The sequence below is a fragment of the Salvia miltiorrhiza genome, chromosome 3 (assembly GCF_028751815.1).
Source record: "Salvia miltiorrhiza cultivar Shanhuang (shh) chromosome 3, IMPLAD_Smil_shh, whole genome shotgun sequence".
In the NCBI taxonomy this organism is placed as follows: Eukaryota; Viridiplantae; Streptophyta; class Magnoliopsida; order Lamiales; family Lamiaceae; genus Salvia; species Salvia miltiorrhiza.
Genome location: NC_080389.1, coordinates 60507116 through 60519564, shown reverse-complemented (window position 1 = coordinate 60519564; position 12449 = coordinate 60507116). Strand labels below are relative to the sequence as shown.

The 12449-nt window shown below is 30.5% G+C and overlaps 1 long non-coding RNA gene across 2 annotated transcripts; it reads right to left on the bottom strand.

Annotated features, from left to right (window-relative positions):
• Positions 1-7007: 7007 nt before the first annotated feature.
• On the bottom strand, positions 7008-11335 carry LOC131015050 (uncharacterized). 2 transcript variants are annotated; one of them, XR_009098447.1, is made up of 3 exons: positions 10862-11335; positions 7664-9265; positions 7008-7307 (listed from the first exon to the last, which is right to left on the bottom strand). It is a non-coding gene; the product is annotated as an uncharacterized LOC131015050 (long non-coding RNA). The 2 variants fall into 2 exon arrangements; XR_009098446.1 differs by having other exon boundaries at positions 7664-11335.
• Between the last annotated feature and the right edge of the window lie 1114 nt (positions 11336-12449).

The window sequence follows — 12449 nt, the reverse complement described above, 5'->3', positions numbered from 1 at the left end:
CACACTCGCCAACCAATCTTTATGATCGTGTTTCATCAAGTTAAGAGCAATTCATTCAAATTAATAAAGGTTTGATCAAGTAGTAAAGTTGATACACCAAGTATATATTCTTTTGTAATACAAAAACTTCGGTTCCAACACCAATTCATATATTCTATTTTCATTTATATAATCATGACCTAATTTATACTGCTTGATTATTGCGTAAATTATTAGAATTGTTTATATAAATTGTATTTTTATTTTTATGGGTACAAGTTTAGTTGTTGGACAATCGATTAAAAAACAAGTACTCCCTTCATCCTGAAAAAAAATAATCATAAGTTTTCAATTTGGGATGTTTATAAAAAATAATCTTATTATATTTATATGCACTATATATCCCACAATAAATCTATACGCTCAACTCAATATATCAACTAATTTATACATTATACCACATATATTTCACCATTTTAATTCAACACATAAACTTCATTTATCTACTTAGACACTACCTCTTAAGTTGTTTTTTTTTTTTTTTAAACTTAGAGATTACTCAATAACAATTATCAAACTCATGTCACTCTATTCTAAAACTTATGTTTTATATGACGAATGAAGTATTTTGTAATAAAGAAAAAGAATAAATTTCCCACTCCCCTGCCCCAGTAAAACAACATAAAATCTCTCATGCAAATTTTCGCATAGCGCCGGTCACATATGAATTTTAACTAATTACTTATAATTATTATATTAAGGTGTGTAATAGGATATATTAAAATATGTGTGCACTATCCCGACATTTGCATGGAAAATCTTTCTTTTTTTTTCTTTTTTTTTTAAATTTATGTGCATGGAAATCTTGTTAGTAAATAAATAATTGGTAAATCGTTTTCCAAATACCAATTTTCTCACGGCCGCCCGTAAGACCAAAACCATCTTATTATAAATTGGCGCCAAAATATACCACTAAATTGGTCTAGTAAATTTATTATATTTATAGTCTACTACGTGATTGTCACATAGCAACACCACCTACTATTTGGGGTTCTAAAATGGTTTCCTATATTTCTAGCCTGTATTTCGATGGATAATGAAATAAAAAAAAATATATTTATATATATTTATTATACTTTTTGTTTTAATCTTAGTATTTAATTGAAAATTACATGAATTTTAATAAAATGATTGAATGTATTGTAAGTGGAATAAGAGTCACACATTTTATGTGAATGTTAAAATAATTGAAGTGGAGTAAAAGTCTCACCTACTTTGATTAAAAATAGAGATGAATAGAAAAATGTGGGACATTCAAAAATAAAAATATTGATACTAAAAATTATGACGGAGAGAGTATGATATAAATTTTTTTCCGAGCAGAGTGGAATATTTTTTTGAGCAGCTCATTATCCTTCAGTTTTTTTTTTCAATATTGGATGATATTATCTTTGGTTAGTTCTGTAAAAATATTTTCTAACATTTTTCATCGTTTCATCTCCAATAAACATACAATAGGGGAAAAAAATTCTCATATTTTCTTATCCATCAATTTTCAATAAAAATTTTACGATCAAAGAAAACGCACCCTAAGTACATATTATACAAATTTAATCAAAAATCAAAACACAAACCACCAAAAGCTCAAACTATACAAAAATGCACACACGTTCCACAAAATTTACAAATAACTTTTATTTTTTGAATAAAAAAATTACAAATAATTAATCACATCAATATTTTAGTTTAACCGTAACTTTGAAAATGAACCGTTTGGTCCAACAAATTACATCACATCGATCACGAATTCTCGATCAAACCGGTGCCCTTTGACCAACACAATCCAGTTAGTAAAAGTTTGAATTGAATCGCAACGGCAAAGTGGGCCAATTATGTAAATTCTGACAAGTCCATGGGCTGAAAAGAATTAGAGGAACATTCTAGGTTACTTAATCACAATTTAAAACCATTTTCAACGACGATATAGACAAAAAGCATCGCGATCGCGATATATTGACAACTAAAAAAAATAATTAGCATTAAAAAAGGCTGACTAGAAATTAGAGCAAATCACATGGGAAATGGTTGACCAACTTTTGCATCACCTAGAAAACCTACACTAACCCGTAGTTGATCATCGGCCGTCGGATTAACCGAGGTCGCATCAACGGCCGAGATGATCTCCCAGGAGTTGACTACGATTTCGTTTACTCTTGAAAATATCAATTTCGTACTACCTGTGGATTGTTGCCACGTGCAGTGCACTAATGCGTTTGTGGCTTTCAATTTCATAGCAAGTCAATATATTTTTTAAGTACGAATTTATTAGTAATTATTCATTTAATGAGAGGAGGTCGGTCATCGACTCATCGCTGGATTTTTAATTTTTACCCAAGGTAAATTAATGTTTTCCTTTATTTACATAGTTTGTTATCTTTATTTAATGTTTGAAATGCGATCTATATATGTGAGCAAATATATTTGTTTCGGTTTGCCTCTCAAATACGATCTAGATATTTATATTTGTTTCGGTTTGCCTCTCAAAAACATCCTAATAAATAATTATATGCAATCAAATATGTTTTTGGAATGAAAAAGCATAATTCATGTCAGAATGAATAATATCGAGAAGTCATGCTTCCATATCATTACATCCTGAAAATTACTAGTATTAATCAATCTAGCTAGCTCATATGCAGTCTTGTTTGCCACGAATCGAAAACCACGTACTTCCTAACATTCTCAAAAACTTCCCACAAATCGTCAAAAAGAAACTCGAACCAATGATAATTCTCACGAAGAACATGGATAGCTAGTAGAAAATCCAATAACAAGATAATGGGTCCAATATCATATTGCATACAAAACCAAATTCCTAATGCAAACAAATAATTTTAAGATCTAGATCATATAATTTTGATTAATGATAGCTAGTCTATCAGCCGTAAACTATAATAATAATAATAATAATAATAATAATAATAATAATAATAATAATAATAATAATAATAATAATAATAATAATAATAATTTTCCCTAGATGAGTATATTAATATAACTAAAAGGAATTATAAAAAAGTAAAACGTGGGAGTTTGGCTTGACCTTGTGACTTGACTGCGACTCGCGGTTTTCGTCCTAGGTTTCGAGCTTAAAACTTCTTTCCAGCCCCTTTTCAGTTATTTCAAATAAATTTATTTCTCAAAAATAAATTATTTACATGATATATATCAAAAATGTTGATTATTAAAATTCACAAGCCTCGTGATTAATTAATACTTACATCACTTCCCTTCTAGCATTTTCTATGATGCTCGACAACTTAATTTCCAATCAAATATATAAGAAATTGCATATTTATATATATACAGCCTTGTTTAATTAAATTCTAAGACCGTCTAACGACATACATAATATTTATTGTGAAATTGTTTTCATCCTTATATTATTAGTCAAATAGAATGAATTAATAGTCAAATATGTTGACATTATACACCCAGAATCAAACACCTAAAAATATTGAATGGACCAGAGACAACAAATTCAATGGCATAAAATACGTGCAAGGAATTAATTCCACAAATTAGGGTTTCTGCAAAAATATCTAGAAGACTTATTGTGCTCAATAATTCAAAATCCAATTAAACTAATACTCGTTTAATTAATTGAGACAACTGGGATCCAACGTTAAAGTAACTACACGCTTTACTTTTCCAAAAGCAGGATAAATAAAAATAAATAAATCGGATACACACAACTATTTCTCATTATATATAGTAGTTTTCTATGCCCAAATTTCAAAGTATTCAAGTGCCAAACTTTTGACCATTTTAAATCCTTCATTTTTTAAAGGACCTTTAAAAGCAAATAAAACTCGTTGACCTAGGCCAATTGGCATCCAATAATCTATATATATATTTAAATCTATATATTTCTTAATGATGTCAATTGCAACTAATGCAAGTGGAAATGGGAATCTCATGCGTGTTTAGCATTATAGCTTAAATTATAAAAATATTTCTTTGTTTAATGATATTTTTTTATATGTCCAAAGTCTCCAAACAAAGTAAACTCAATATAGTAACTACTAACTAGTTCGCAGTTAATGTACATTACATTAATGCTTGCTACTAAATTATTTTAACTCTTAACTCGACACATTTTAACCTTCAAATATAATTTAATAATTTTTACCTAAAAAAACCCATCAAATTTAATATTGTCTTCACGAAAAAAATTAAACTCTTTATCATACTATTTCTTACCACTATATATAGAACCCCATTTGAAATTGATGGGAAATTTATGATGTTTAATGTACCAAATTAGTCATTAATTTCCATCTCCGATCATTATTCATCTTGTCGAGGTTTATATTTTTAATTTGACCCAAAAAAGGTATTGACATCATTCAAACTCAAACGACTTTCTTAACATTTTAAATGTTTATGACATTTTCCCCTAACATATTTGCAGACATGATTATTTTGCTGACAAAACGAAAACAAAAAAAATACTCTCACACTAGTGTTGAACAAATTATTTTTGATCTTGATATGTATTTAGTGGTCGACACAATTTTCCAATCTTTTACGCCTTTATCTCACTCTACGTAGGCTACATTTATAATAGATTTACAAATAAATAAATGAAGAAAAGAAAGTTTGTGGTGATTTGATTCTCCAATATAATGGTTGGAGGATAAATTTGTTCATATCAAGCAGCAATTGTCTACACACGTAATTACCCAAAACTAAGATAAAAATACTTGACAAATATATTTAAACCGCAACGAAAACTGTGTAGCATATATTAGGGTAACTCCATTTATTTTTTTATTTTTTTTATTTTGGCATTAGTTGACTTGTATCTATTGAGATATGGTATATGATTTGTTCTAGAAATTCAAATGATTAAAAATCAGACAGAAAAATAATGAATATTTAAGGTTGAATCAAATAGAAAATCAATGCAGGCGGCCATCTGCGATATTCCACAAAGTCAACTCTCCATTTCAAATAAAGATTGTGATTTTAATCAATAATACCCCATAAAAAAAACATGGAGTTAAAAAGGAGAAGTGAACTTGCATTTGAAGATTACAAGTTGACAATATATTTGACTTTTAAATTTTTAATGGGTGGGAAGATGCAGTAGGTGGTGAGAGGATCTGTTCAATTGATAAAAAGAAAAAATTATTTATTAGAGAGGTAGTTGAATTTTTTCTGTTTTTGGTTTAGATATTAAACAAATAAACATTGATATATATAGATAGTGGTTAGAATTGATCTGTTAGGCCATAATTTAAATGTGTAAGTGACGCTTTTAATTTATACTGTAAAAGAAATTGGGGTTTCTTTCAATTGAATTTGAGCGTGAGTTTTGTGTTTTATTTTATATTTTATTTTAGGAGAAGCACATGATCAGATTCCATTTGATTTTTATGATATTTTGAGAATCTATACTTTCATTTTGTGAAAGCTCTCTGCGTACAATTGCATGGCTGTTTCATATTTACTCGAGGTGGTCTCCTTTTAAATCGATCTTATGGTGAAATCGGCTTCACAATATATGACACTATTTTGACATACAAATAATACTTTAATATTTTAAATATTATTTGTATGTCGAAATAGTGTCATTGTGAAGCCGATTTCACCATAAAATCGATTTCACGGAAGTTTTTGTATATTTACTGCTTGCGTTAATTTGCATATATAAATTGAAATTTGACCATACATTTTTATTTGTAATCATTGAGTTCCGGATTTTTTATTCATATTTTTAAACCATTGCGGAGACGATGGATCAATGACTGAATATCGCATTTCCAAGTTATTGTAAAAAAAATAGATTTTTCGATACATACTCTCAAGTAATGATTGTGGTTTTATTTTCTTTTGTATAACTACTAATTCAAGGGTTCTTTCTCTTTTTTTCTTTCTTTTTTCCCCCTAATAAAAGCTGCAATTTAATAATACAACTACTAATTCAATATTAGATATTTAAAATAATTATTTAATTATACTAAGAATAATAATCGGTTAATTAATTGTTGTTTTTCTCTATTTATTGTTCACAATGTTTTATTCGACTAGCTTACTTTAATTATTCTATATTTTTATCTCATTTTACTAGTTGAAGCATATAATTTTTCAAAAATATAATACTCCATCCGTCCCATAACAAGTGTCCACTTTTTTTTGGGCAAAAGAATTTAGATGGCTATAATTAAAGAGTAAAAAGATAAAAAGTAATAGAGTTCCCTTTTATTTGGTGAGATCGCGAATAGAATTTAGGTGGAGATGATTAAAAGATAAAAAGTAAAAATTTGTTCAACTCACCTTCTTTTTTTAGAAAGTAGACACTTGTTATAGGACAATCCAAAAAAAAGTAGACACTTATTATGGGACGGATGGAGTACTATACAATACCAACCGTTTATGTTACTTTTATTGCCGTTTATTTTGTCGTCACATTCGGGCTTGTTTGAATGAGGTTTGCGTCCGTTATACTCGACGTGGGCACACCGTCTAGCTAGAAATGCTTGTGAATTTTTTAATGCGTTTGTTGGGATGAATCTCCGACTTGTGAGGAGGGTGGGTTCTTCTTAATTTACCATACGACATGCGTATGCTCTTCTTCTTCTTCTTCTTCTTCTTATTATTATTATTATTATTATTATTATTATTATTATTATTATTATTATTATTATTATTATTATTATTATTATTATTATTATTATTATTATTATTATTATTATTATTATTATTAAAGCTTCGATAAACTCCAGTTAGATGTAGATTCTCGCAGACAACACATGCAAATAAATTGCACTTTATATTTCTTTCTCTATTTTGATCAAACTTGAGTTTCCCGTCTCAAGTTAACGGTATAAGGCTAAAGAGTTTTTGTATAGCAGGGAAGATGTCTCACTTGAAACTCTGATGTTTGAAGCATTGCAGACGCAATGGAGATACTTGATATAATGAAGAGGAATGTATTTGATCAAAAGCACCCTAAGCAAAAATTAGAAAATGGGCCCTTATAATTTTCTTTTATATTGACGAAACAACAATAATATAGTAACATATATACAAAATAATCTTTATATATATACTATATAAAAAAAATAAAAAATTGGAACCCTATGCGGCAGCATGTTGAGCATGTCCTCAGGTACAGGCCTGATCAAAACATATACTGAATCCTTATTAGCGCACATATACGTAGAAATCAAGTTTCTAAGACGTTTGGTATTTTCCCAAGAGGCGAAAGAATATGGAAATGTCTTGGTCTCCACGTACATGAATACGATGCAACACTTTATCTGCAAAATGAATTTCATGAAGGTTTGAATCTGTACAATGAAATGGTTATATTCAGTAAAATTGTACCCTGCAGATTCACAAGAGTTCACCAACTTTTATCATCCTATACAAGAAATCTGGAGAAACTCAATTTACAGTTTACACCTGACCTTGTTGTGGAAGTTTTACATAATTGTAGCCTTAATATTTGCCTTGAGTTAATCGCCTAAGTTATACTCGCAATGAACAATCATACAACATGGCCATGAAAATTGCTTACTTTACGCAGATGAGAAGCCTATTTTCTGAGATGAGAATAAGAGGTTGCTTTATAACAGCATAAGATAAGAAGCAAATTTTAGAAGATTCATGTTACCTGAATATCTCGTAGTGAAGCTCCTTTCGTCTCAGCTCACTCGCTTTTACAGCACCATCTACTAATGTTTTACTCCGAAGAAGAAGAAGAAAAAGAAAGATTAGTCAAGCTAGACATTACCAGCATTATTGATTATATGAGTGTAGGGATGTCCTATTTTTAATTTGTTTTCTAGTTATTCTTTTTGTAGCATCTTAGATATATATACTAGTTATTTTTTATGTTACATGAAGGAAAATAGAAGAAGATATTAAGCTAAACTAGTTATAGAACCTTCTCACACTATGTATTATTGAGGATTTTCATCTTCACAAAATTCTTTGTAATTAATTAGATGGTATAAAGCATTTTCCTATTTCTTGTGTAGTTTCCATCTATTTCCAAGTTAATGTTATGTATTATAATTCATTGATACAAGGAGGAGAAACGAAAGGGAACTTTGGCTAAAAGAGTAATAGTGCTTCATTAATAATAATATAAAAACACATTGGATATTATACACATTGGATATTATTTCAAATTTTATCACACACACAAAATAAAGTAAAATACCTGAGGCAAGTACTTATGCGAGTGTTGGAGCAAATGTGACGCCATATTTCGACTAAATCTTACTTGCAGTCGAATTCAATTGATGAATATCGTTGATCATCATCAATTCAGCCTACTTATATATTATCAAGTTCTATTCTTGCACCCCAACTAAAGCCATCAACTAGCAACTCATTTGCCATATTTATGATCTCATACAGAAAGCTACTCATATAAAAGAAACATGACATTCCATTTTAACCACAAACTCACTAAAATCATATTCACTGACCAATAACATGCTTTCTCGCACTACCAACCCTTCGCCAAGGTTCGTCCACTACCACCTTTCTATCTCTGGTACGTATTTTGTTATCTTATAAAACATAATTTTACTTTTTTAAGAAATATAAGTCTTTTTAAAATTTGTATTTAGTATATAAGTAGTGGTCGAGGTGAACGTGCTAGAGGTCAAAGTAGCTGCAGTGGTGGTGGTCGAGTAGGTCAAAGTAGCCGTAGTGGTCGAGATACAACAGCATATAGGTATACGAAAATTAGTTACCAATTTAATGAAGCTACATTTGAAGGACAAATCAACGAGTGAGACTACTTGCCGGTGTACGTAAATGCAGGCGATGAGAACGAGTCTCAAACTATGATCTAGCCTCGTCACGAGTCTCATAAAATAAATCACGATAAGTTTTTGCCAACGATCTTCACTCACGAGAATGGTAGGAGACATAACACACTCTATAATATGTACACCGTCTATTTAAAGACGTATGTACATGTAATGCCACTTTTAATGCAATACTATTCCATCTCATAATTGACAATATCATTCAATTATAAATATCTCTATAAGACCTATTAATTTATCAAGAGTGTTATCAAATTCATAATTTATTTGTTGTTGATGAACTTATCACTTTCTTCACTTAACTTAGAGCATAACTTCGTCGTTCATGAAAATAAATTGAAACTTTGTCGGCTTACGTTTTGTGACTTGTTCACCTCCGAATAAAACAATGACTTGTTCTTCTTGCTAGTGTGTTGGAGCCATCAAAGTTTCTGATGATTATTCACACGTTAATAAGAATAACAAATTCGTTAGTTTTATTATGGGATGAACAGTCACAAAACGTAAGTCGATAAAGTTTCAACTTATTTTCATGAACGACGAAATTATGCTCTAAGTTAAGTGGGAAAAAAAAATGATAAGTCCATCTGGTGCAAATAAATGATGAATTTGATAATGCCTTGATGAATCAATAGGTCTCATGGAGATACTTATAATTGAAAGGATATTGCCAATTATTAGATGAAATAGTATTGCATGATAAGTGGCATTACATTATGTACATACGTCTTTGAATAGACCGTATATATCAACTGATAAAGTGTGTTATGCCTCATACCATACTCGTGAGTCAAGATGGTCGACAGAAACTTATCGTGGTTTATTTTATGAAACGTGTGGCAAGATTGGATCACAATAAGAGACTTGTTCTCATCATCTACATCTACGTATACTGGCAAACAGTCACAATCGTTGATTTGTCTCAAATATATCTTCATTAAATGGTACCTTATTTCCACATTCCTATATGTTGTTTGATCTCGACGACCACTATTACGCTTACTTTGACCTATTTGACCACCATCACTACGGCTACTTTGACCTCTAACACGTTGACCTCGACCACTGTTTATATCCTTAATACAAATTTTGAAAAGACTTAAATTTCTAAAAAAGCAAAATTATATTTTATAAGAGAAAAAAATACGTAACCAAAATAAGAAGGTGGCCGTGGTCGAAACTTAAAGAAGAGTTGACAGTGCGAAAAAGCTCATTATTGTTGGTGAGTATAGTTTTATGGAGTTTGTGGTTAAAATGAACTATCAAGTTTCTCTTATCTGGATAGCCTCTTGGACGAGACCAGAAACATGCCAAACAAGGTGCAAAGTTAATGGTTTTAGTTGGGTTATGTGAGAACAAAACTTTATAATGTATAAGTATGCTAAATTGGCTTTGACTCTTGGAGCTTTCTATTTACTCTGGAAAACATATGCAGCTGTTGCAACAGTCATTCCAAAGCCTCACAAGTCACAATGAATTTTTTAATATTCTTCAATTATGCTTGCATATATGGACATATTTGAGATTTGAGATACCTATATACCTTAAATCTCTTCGCAGATCTGTACGTTTCTCGTGCTTTTCTTTATACTATTATTTATTCATCTATGCTGATAGTGATAAAATCTATAAACACGAATATTAATAAAATATGAAAGCCGTTAAAAATAGGGTTGTTAACCAATTGCGTAGGGAAAACAAAAATGCGAGCAGATTGCTTCAAAACTAGTTCATTTAAATACACACATATACATTGAATCTCATTCTGCTTAGGGGGATCCGACTATTTCACAAAATAATGTTTTTTTTTTTTTTTTTAAGTTGAATACTAAAATCCCAACTTCTTATAAGCATTTATCCTTCGCAAACTCAAGCTCAAATCCAAACTTCAGTAATTGTCACATAAAACAGTAATTTTACTAATCATAAACTCAAACTCAAAATATATTCTCTATATATATTCCTTTACATATTAATTTTTATAATAGATGGTCATGAATTTGAAAATTAGATTTAGAGAGAGATACCTGCCGAATGTATTTGGGAGAGTCCCCACGGCTGAATCGGCGCGAGTTTGAACGCGGAATGGGTGAAGTCACGGCGGCGGCTTGTCCGCTGTTGCGTCGGAGGCGGTGGCGGTTTTGAGAATGTGACGGCCGGAGAATTCGAAAAAAGAAATGGTAAAGCGGTGAGAGGAAAGTGTATTATGAAGAATGAGAGGAAATATTGGGTAGTTGGATGCCTTCACTCTCTCCTGACCTCCTTCTTCTCTCTCGTTTGCCTCTCTCTCATCGTTCTCATTGATTTTGGAGTCATGCAAATTTCATATGATGTCATTGTCAGTCATAGTCATGCAATTAATTACAGATATGATTTTGGAAACTCTCCCTATTTCATGCAATTTCATTTGATGCCAGCTGTCATAAAGCCCTGCCATTATCTGATGGTCACTTAATTTGGGTAACATCTTTATATTTCCATCACCATTTTTCAAGATGCATCATATACTCCCTCCGTCCATGAAAGAACTTCCTAGGAGGGAGTGACACAGGCTTTAAGAAAAAATATTATTGAGTGTATTGATAGTGGATAAAAGGTAGTTGAGTGTATTGGGAGTGGTGAAAAAGTGTTATAATTAATATTGAGAGTTATGAAAAGTGAAAAGTAAGAAAATTATAAGTGGTGGGTATAGTCCAAAAATAGATAGGAAGTTCTTTTGTGGACATCCCAAAAAAGAAAGATAGAAAGTTCTTTCGTGGACGGAGGGAGTATTAAATTGTGTTTGGTTGTTGAATTCATTGGTGGCATTAGATTTGTGAAGGGGAAAGGTGAGTTTTAGATAACATGTCACTAATCATCGGACTATGTATACGATTTGAAACAAAAATATTTGATTTTTTTTTTTGCAGTAATGGATAAAATTAGAGCCTTCTTTTTCATTAAAATTTCAAGGGTTAATAGTATTTTATATCCCGAACTTTTAACGTTTTCATAAAATGTCCCAAACTTTCATTTTTCTCTAAAAAATCATAAACTTTTAGTTTGTTCCATAAAATATCCAACTATATAAAATTCGGTGACGGAAAGATGATTTATCTCGCCGAATGAAATACTTTGGGGACCACCATTGCTGGAAAACGTTGAAAGTTCGGAATTTTTTGTCATCTTTTCATCATCAAATTTTGTATAGCGGGACATTTTATGAAGAAAAAAAATGAAAGTTCGAGGTTTATTAAGAGAAAATAAAAGTTCGGGACATTTTATGAAAAATGCTGAAAGTTCGAAACATAAAACACTATTAATCCAAATTTTAATTGCCTGATTGAATGTAGGTTTATTTGTTAATTAATATAGCGGTAAAAATAAAAGTAAAGTTTGGGGTATGGATGAAAAGAAAATGAAAAAATAAAGAAGCCGGTCTTGCAGCTTAAGCAGATTGGCACCAAATATATGTTGCAAAATTTGAGTTCATATTCAAGTGAAAACATAGTATCTCCTTTAAGTTTCAATACGTATACCTATATGAGATATAGGCGTGCCCATATTAAACTGGGCCCATTAAGAGTAGCATGGCCCAACTCATTAATAAAATTAACACCTCCAATTCTGGACTTG